Here is a 9,546-nt window from a genome sequence, read left to right on the forward strand (position 1 = left end):
CCTCAGACCCAGATAAATCGTGACTTTCCCAGGGTTATATAGATAACAAAGTGTGGATTTGAACCTAGGCCTTGTGACTCCAAATCCCACACTCTTCCCATTATACCACATGTCCTCTCAAGGTACCCTTTTAAATTTCTAATCAATTTCTAGTTTCCTATATCCTGTCAGAGAAGTTAACTGTACCCACAGTCATATGCAGCCTAGGACTTCCTTCACAAGTTTTTTTCATTAAAAACTTCCTCCTCACTTGATGCCACCCAGCTGTGCCTAGGAAGCAAATCAGAAGAGCCTCCTCATCCCACTAAGCTCATTCTAACCTTCAACACAGAGAATTTGTCATCTTCCTTTCTTTGTGCAAAGCACAAAAGACTATATTTTCATTTGGAGAAAAATCAACCAAACTAATAGACTGCAGAGAGAAAAGGGGGAAAGGAGCACTTTGGGGAGAAAGGCAAAGCAGCTGTTGAAAGGCATTGAGGCTGGCATTTTAGTAAAACACTTTTGTAATCTCCTGCTAGCTCCACTTTGTGAATGTCAGCTATTTCCACAGTAAACGATTGTTAGAAATACAGTATGTGGTAGTGCTGCTTGGAGACCAAGCTAAAGGAAGCGAAAATTTAGCCTTTTTGTCTATTTTACTGCAACGTGGACCCCTAGGAATGCCAATTTATAAGCTATTTGCCAACAAGGTTGGAAATTTTCTTTCTTGGAAACACTGAAGTAAGCATAGATTTTAGTAATTTGACATGCCCAAGATAGTTTAACACACCTGTAAGCCAATGGACCCTTTGTCAGACCTCAGAAGGTAACAGAATAAAGATATTTATATTTGCTCAGAGACTTTCTGCCTAACAAGAATTTCTCTCCTATTTTCTGGCAAATTTTCTCCCTTTTCTTATGGATTTGCTTGTTAAATTAGCACTGGAACAAAAGATCAGATCAGTTCAGCCACTAAGCTTGGCCACTCTGGTCCACAGTCAGTTTCCTCCCTCAGGAAAGCAGGAATAATTATATTTCTCCCTGTTACACAGGGATATCAATGCCAGGATTCACAAGATTTCTACCATCTCTTCTAGCTCTAGATAAATATATGACTCAGACTGCTAAAAGAAATGCTAACCTACTGGCCTGTTATTATAGATATAACAATACTGCCTCAAATATGGATTGGCCCCACATATAATTAGATTTTGTCCTTGACCTTCCCACAGGAGAAGGCAGAGCCAAATCTCATTTTGGCTCATTTCTCCCAAATTTCAGGAATACCTTGGTTCGCTTTGATGCATTACTGTTTCTGCTATTTTTCCCTATTGTCTACTTTTGGTCTTACTTTCTCCTCTCTTGAGTTCAACAGGAAGATAGATTTCAGAATGCTGCAATGTATTTCCTTCAAGCTACCAAAGTTTGAACAGCTATTTGGTGAAGGTATTACCTGTTATTTTCCCTCTATTCCATATTCTCAGGTCAATATTCTCAGGGAACAGTACAATAGGAAAGTATAATAGGAACAGTACAATATGAAATGCAAATCCCTAAAAGGTAGAAATGGCATACTACCAGAGCTAGATAATAAAAAAAAAATTACTCTTAGATAAAAGTAGGTTGTGAACAGGGAAGGGAAGGGAATTAACAGGTTGTCATAAGAGGCAGAAAACCTTACTGAAGCAATAAATTCCCTAAAAATTAGAATGAACCAAATAGAACCCAATGACTCTATGAGGCAACAAGAAATATTAAAACAAAATCTATCGATGATGATGATGATGATGATGAAGAAGAAGAAGAAGAAGAATGATGATTATGATGATGATGTAAGGTACCTCACAGCAAGAACAACTGACCTGGGAAACAGATGGGGGGGGGGGGATTAAATCATTGGACTATTGAATGCCATGACCAAACAAAGAGTGCAGATATCATACTTCAAGAAACCATTCAGATTTCTTAGAACCAGAGAATATGATGGAAATGGCAACAATCTACTAGTGACTCTCTGAATGAAACCCCAAAATGAAAACTCCAGTGAACATTATAGCCAAAATCCAAAGTTTCCAGGTCAAATAAAAACTATTGCAAAGAGCCAGCTTGAAAAAATTCAAGTACTGAGGAGCCACAATCAGGATCACAAATGATTCAAGTGCTACTTGTATAATAATATTTTATTTTTTCCCAATTGCATGTAAAACAATTTTTAACATTCATTTTGTAAAATCCTGAGTTCCAAATTCTCTCCTCTTCCCTCCCTGAGATAGTAAGCAATTTGATATGTTATACATGTGCAATCATGCAAAAAACATTTCCATATTAGTCATAATATGAAAGAAAATATAGACCACCCCCCAGTTCCCCCCCACACACAAATAAAGAAAATTGAAAACAACACGCTCCAATCTGCATTCAGACTCCATAAGTTCTTTCTCTGAAGGCAGACAGCATTTTTCACTATGAGTCCTTTAGGATTGTCTTGGATCATTGTATTGTTGAGAATAGCTAAGTCATTCACAGTTGATCATTATACAATATTACTGTTACTGTATACAATGTTCTCCTGGTTCTTCTTGCTTCAGTATGCATCAGTTCATGTTAATCTTTCCAGATTTTTCTGAAATCAACCTGTTCATCATTTCTTATAGCACAATAGTATCCCACCACTATCATATACCACAACTTGTTCAGCCATTCCCCAATTGATGGACATCCCCTCAATTTCCAATTTATTGCCACCACAAAAAGAGCTGCTCTAAATATTTTTGAATAAATAGGTCCTTTCCCCCTTTTTTTTGGTCTCTTTGGGATACAGATCTACTAGTGGTATTGCTGGTTCAAAGGGTATGCATAGTTTTACAGCCCTTTGGGCATAGTTCCAAATTGCTCTCTAGAATGGTTGGATCAGTTCACAACTCTACCTATAATGCATTAGTGTCCCAATTTTCTCACATCTGCTCCAACATTTATCATTTTCCTTTTCTGTCATATTAGTGAATCTGAAAGGTGTGAGTTGGTAGCTCAGAGCTGTTTTAATTTGCATTTCTCTAATCAATAGTGATTTAGAGCATTTTTTCATATCACTACAAATAGGTTTGATTTCTTCTTCTGAAAGCTGTTCATATCCTTTGGCCACTTAGCAATTGGGGAATGAATTGTATTCTTATAAATCTGATTCAGTTCTCTATATATTTGAGAAGTGAGACTTTTATCAGTGATATTTGCTATAAAAAAAAAATTTCCCCAGCTTTCTACTTTCTTTCTCATTTTGGCTTCATTGGTTTTGTTTGTGCAAGAACTTATAAATTTAACATAATCAAAATTACCCATTTATATCTCATAATGCTCTCCATCTATTGTTTGGTCATTAATTCTTCCCTTATCCATAGATGTTAGAGGTAAACTATTCCATGTTCCACTAATTTGTCCATAGTATCACCCTTTATGTCTAAATCATGTCCCCATTTTGACCTTATCCTGGTATACAGCATGAGATGTTGGTCTATACCTAGTTTCTGCCAAATTGTTTTCCACATTTCCCAGCAGTTTTTGTCAAATAGTGAGATCTTGTCCCAAAAATGTGGATCTTTGGGTTTATCAAACATTAGATTACTATGGCTGTTTACTACTATGTATTGTGTACCTAATCTATTCCATTAATCCATCACTTTATTTCTTAAGACAGAACCAGATTGTTTTGAACATTAATGTTTTATTAAACAGTTTAAGACCTGGTATGGCTAGGCTACCTTCCTTCACATTTTAAAAAAAATTCCCTTGATATTCTTGACCTTTTGTTCTTCCAGATGAATTTTGTTATGATTTCTTTTAGCTCCATAAAATAATTTGTTGGTAGCTTGATAAGCATGGCACTGAATAAGTAAGTTAATTTAGGTAGAATTATAATTTTTATTATACTGGTTTGGCCTATCCATAAGCAATTAATATTTTTCCAATTGCTTAGATCTTACTTTATTTGTGTGAAAAGTGTTTTGTTTATTTATGTGTTCATATGGGTTTTCTAGGTTGGTAGATTCCCAAATATTTTATATTGCCTATCATTATTTTAATTGGAATTTCTCTTTCTATTTCTTGTTGCTGGACTTTGTTGGCAATATTCTGAAACTTTGCTAAAGTTATTATTTCAATTAGTTTTTTAGTTGGTTCTCTAGGATTCTCTGAGTATGTCATCGTATCATCTGCCAAGAGTGTCCTCACTGACTATTCTAATTCTTCAATTTCTTTTTCTTCTCTTATTGCTATAGCTAGCATTTCAAGTACAATATCAAATAATAGTGGTGATAATGGGCAACCTTGCTTCACCCCTGATCTTATTGGGAAGGCTTCTAGCTTATCTCCATTACAGAGAATGCTTGCTGATGGTTTTAGATAAATATTACTTATCATTTTAAGGAAAACTCAATTTATTCCTATGCTTTCTAGTGGTTTTTTAACAGGAATGGGTGTTGCATTTTGTCAAAAGCTTTTTCTGCATCTATTGAGATAATCAGATGATTTCTGTTGGTGTTATTACTGATATGGTCAATTATGCTGATAGTCTTCCTGATATTGAACCAGTCCTGCATTTCTGGTATAAATCCCACCTGGTCATAGTGTATGATTCTTGTGATATATTGCTATAATCACTTTGCCAGTGTTTTATTTAAAAAATTTGCATCAATATTCATTAGGGAAATAGATCTATAACTTATCTCTGTTTTCACTCTTCCTGGTTTAGATATTTGTGTTATATTTGTGTCATAAGACTCCTTCGTCGCCTATTTTCCCAAATAGTGTATATGGTATTGGAATTAATTGTTCTTTAAATGTTTGGTAGAATTCACTTGTGAATCTATCTGCCCTGGGGATTTTTCCTTAGAAGTTCATTGATGGCTTGTTCAATTTCACTTTTTAAGATGAGGTTATTTAAGTATTCTATTTCCTCTTCCATTAATCTTGGCAATTTATATTTTTGTAAATATTTATCCATTTCACAAAAGGATAGGAACAGGTAGCCCTCAAGGGAAAAAAATCCAAGCCATCCAATAACCATATGAAAAAATTCTCAGGGAAGAGTTCTATGAACTGATACAGAAATGAAGTGAGCAGAACCAGGAGAACAATTTATATGATAAGAAAACATTATAAGACAAATTTGATAGATTTAAGAACTCTTACCAATACAATAACTAATCAGGATTTGAGGAGTGATTAACTATGCTACTCATCTATTGACAAAGGCTATGGATTAAAGATGCAGAATGAAACACACACTTTTGGACATTAATAACATTGGATTTTGCTTGACTATCAATATTTGACATAAGGGTTTTGTCTTTCTTTTAAATGGGGAAGGGGAAGAGAAAATAAATACTTGTTAATTAAAAAATTAAATTAAATTAAAGATAAAAAAATCAGATATGAATAAAAGAATTATTGTATAGCAGTGAGGACCCAGTTGAGATAAGATAGCATAAATGTGCAGTGTACTCTATTAGCACTAGCACTCTGCTACTTAGGGATGTTGAGAAGAGTGTAAAGTAAGAGTGAGTCTTCCAATGTTGGAGATTACCAGAGTGGGAACAGGGGAAAGTCACAGGGAAAGGGACTGTACTGTTGACCGTAGACTGTAAGAGAAGGGAACTGAAGTCAGGAATGATGGGCTGGGAAAATGTGGATGAATGGAGGGACCATTAGTTAGAATAAAGAATACATTCCCTAGCAGAACGTGCACTTTTAGAGGAAAGGGGACTTTTTTTTCTTAGAATATTTTTTGTCTTTTTCTCCAGAGCCTAACATAGCACTTCACATACAGTAAACGTCACCTAATTGATGTTTGTTGAATTAAATTAACAAAGAAGACAGTCATTGAGAAAAGTGAGAAAATGTCCTGGTGATTAATAGATGGCAGCACCAAGAACTGGGGGTGTAATTAGATGACGGAAACTTCAAAGGAAGACAGGTCGTTAGTTGATCCTAGCATAATACAAACTCCTTGAGGAACTCATTTTTTTCTCCATTTTCCTGACAAACTCGGAATCACTTCAACCTTTTAATGTCCCCAGAAATTCTCTAAAGACTCATGAGCAAAATCCCCTACATTGACAAAATCACAGATCTTCATCATCCACCACACTCATTTGGCACAATATCTTGTACGCATAGGTGCTTAATAAATATTCACTGAATCAAAAGGTGTCTCAAAAGGACAATTAGGTGAATATTCATTAAGTACATGTTTTGTATTAAGCATTGTGTTAGAGAGACAAAGATATAAACTAAATTTGTCTTTTTATTTCTTTTATGTGGTTTCCACCCATTAGCCTTGGCTCTGTATTCTGAGGCCAAATAGAACAAAGCTAGTCCTTCTTTCACATGATCATTTTTCAAAAACTTGAAGATAGGTATCATGTCTTCCCGGAATCTTCTCTTCTACAGACTAAATGTGTCTAGTTTCTTCAACTTATCTACAGAAGATATGGACTCAAGACTAAGTTGACTTTTTGTCCTGTTTTTAAAGAGATAAAGAAGGAAAAACATACATTAGAAAAGGTATCAAGGGATGTAGTATGGGGAAGGGGGCAAGAAAGGGGAAAGGCATATTTCAATTAATGTGAGGACACTGAAGGAGTGAAAGTTAAAAAAAGAAAAAGAGATTAAGGATGAACAGTTTGTTCATAATAAAGTAGTTTCTAAAGGGTCATCGCCTAGGAAATTATTGTAGATCCCTGAGGTTGTCAGCCCAGTGCAACATCAGAAAGGGACTGAAAGTAGAAAATGTTACCCAAGCCTTAAGTAAAATCATGAAGTGCAGCATACCTAGAATATCATGTATAGTTCTGATCATTATGCTAGAGGAAAGACAACTAAAATGTACAGAAGGGATAATTCAATAAACATTTACTAAGTATTTATTATTATGTGCAAGGTACTGTGGATAAAAATAAAAACAAAAAACAAAAATCAAACAGCTCCTGCCCTCAAAAAACATCCATCCTACTGAGGAACTAGAGAAAGGAAAGAGTCAACTATATGAATATAGAATTCCCTGTTGACATTCTTTGAATTTGATCTTTTTGCAATGTTTCTCACTTCCAATATTGATGAGAAAATTTCTTTTATGCTTTCATATTCTATCCTTTTCTTCACAGTTGTCTAGAAGTTGGATGTCTTAAATTTCTTCTCCTTGCTAAGTCCTCTGGGTCTATCATTTTTCTCTACATTTCTTCCAAACATTTCTCCAGTTAAGCAATTTTCTGGGTTTGCTTTTTTGCTTCTACTCTTTTTTTCTGCTAGTCCAGCCTCTAGTAAAAATAATTCTACTTTTCATTGAATCCAGTGTAATATGTTATATTCTCCAGAGGAATTTCCAAATTTTTTAGTCTCAACAACATTTTGTCCTGAGATTCTTTAGTTAGGTTCAGTTCACTCTTTATTTTCAGCACTTTCTCTTTTTTTTCGAATTTCTTCTTTTTTTTTTTTTCATTTAATTTCTTCAGCATCCTTCACCATCCCCATCATTTCCAACTAGAATGTAAGAGATGACCAGGCCTCATTAGAATGGCCATGCAAGAAGAGTGATAGGCGTTCATGCCACTGGGATGGGTTACTAAGAGTTACCAAGTACAATCTTTTTATTGAGATAGAGGACCACCAGGCCTTACAATCTGCCCTGAAACAGCATCCTAAAGTCCTCTGGACCTTGCCATCTGACTTGCTGCTACACTTTCAAAAACCCTGGGCTTTGTTATCTACCCTGCAACTGAACTCTCTTATATGTCCTACCTCTCCCAATTAGAGTGTAAGATCCTTGAGAGTAGGGACTGTCTCATTTTTCTATCTGTATCCCTACTACTTAGCATAATGCTTGGCATATAGTAAGTGCTCAATATATGTTTCATTCATTCATTCATTTTATTATATCTGGAGAAGAGTTTAGCTTTCTGATGCAACTGAATTTCTATGTACTTTTCTTTTTGTATTTTTTCTTTCTTTCCTTTAACCCATTTGACTTTTCATTATTTTGAGACTCTTCTTAAGTTTGGTCATTGCCTGACTGATTTTTAAAATTTTCTTTTAAGCCTATTTAGAAGTTTTGCTTTTTCTTCTAAATTTCTATTGCTATTTAAGAATGAGAACTTTGAAGATGGCTCCCTCATAACCTCTCATGGTACCATCTTCACAGAAGACCTATGGCATGGAAGAGGGATTGATTTTACTGCTGCTTGATTCCAGAAGGCAGAATAAGTTGGAAATTGCAAAAAGGTGACTTTAGACTTGATATGAGGAAAAACTTCCTAACACAGGTATCCAAAAGTAAAATGGGCTGTCCCAGGATGTAGTAGATTCCTCTTCACTGGATATCTTCAAGCAATGCCTGTAAAACCATTTGGCAGAGATGTGTTCTTCAAGTATAAGTTACCCAAGACGGCCTCTGAGGCCCCTTTCCAACTCCAAAATTCTATGATTCTGTAGCAGTTTTCTGCCTGAGACAATAAAGGCTAGAGGAAACCTGATCAATGGCTATAAGATCATATGTCACCTAAATAAGCTGACCATGGACTATTCATCAAACCTTCAAATTCTAGGATGAAAAAGACCTCTCTTTGAAATTTGAGATGAGTTAATGTTAGGACAAATATCACCACCATCATCATTTTAAAACATTATAACTCAGATTTGTATTTTACAGTTTTCAGAACATTTCATATACATTTCCCCATTTATCCTACTTTACATAAAATTATGGAATTCATTAGATTAAGGTATGGGACAAAAAGGAATATGAACAAATTTTAAAATAGTTTGGATAGAAAGGACCCACTTAGGCTCTATCATTCATATAAGAATATCTAGCACATAACTAATCATACCATTTTTCAGAACACTGCTTGATGCTGCTGCTGGCAAGAGAACATTAGTTTAATTGGATTATGGATCTGACCCAATAGGGTGATTCCTAGAACTCCCATAAAATAGGAAAAATGATGAAACAGTGACTTGAATGACACAGTGTGAGCTTTTTACTGAGTAGACACATAATTTAGGAAGACAGTCCAGAGTGTGAGACAAAAGAAAAGAGGCTCAGGAAAAGTGAAGTATGGATAAATGAGGTATGGGAATAGAGATGCATTCAAAGGATTCATGTAGGGGATGGAGGACGAAACAGGTTGGAGGCTAAGTGATAATGAAAGATCAGCTGGGGGTCATTTGTCAGGTTTCTTCAAACATTAAATTAATGTGCTGGAGAAAAAGGAAGGACTCAGAAGGTGCTGTCAAGGATGCAGCTGTTAATGACCTTGCTATGCAGTTATAATTGCCTCTCCTTCTTCTGTTCTGTGTCCAAAGTCCTAAGCATCTCACAGTAAAGTCCAATCCATAAGAGTTTCCCCAGGAACACAAACACCACAAGCGAACACAAATATAATAGATGCATTATTTGGAAAGCCTTACTACTCTATCAGGTTTCACCTGACTGTCCTCCTATCAACACTCTCAGCTGTACAGCCATAGTGAAAGGGCCATTTTAGGAACCAATTGCCCAGAGGTGTGAAGTCT

The 9,546-nt window shown here is 35.4% G+C and overlaps 1 protein-coding gene across 1 annotated transcript in view; it reads right to left on the reverse strand.

Annotated features, from left to right (window-relative positions):
• DNAI1 (dynein axonemal intermediate chain 1) overlaps positions 1 to 9,546 on the reverse strand; it is a 247,207-nt gene that overhangs the window by 236,806 nt on the left and 855 nt on the right. The gene's annotated exons all lie outside the window — the stretch shown is intronic.

The sequence above is a fragment of the Vombatus ursinus genome, unplaced genomic scaffold (assembly GCF_900497805.2).
Source record: "Vombatus ursinus unplaced genomic scaffold, bare-nosed wombat genome assembly UNPS02014832.1, whole genome shotgun sequence".
In the NCBI taxonomy this organism is placed as follows: domain Eukaryota; kingdom Metazoa; phylum Chordata; class Mammalia; order Diprotodontia; family Vombatidae; genus Vombatus; species Vombatus ursinus.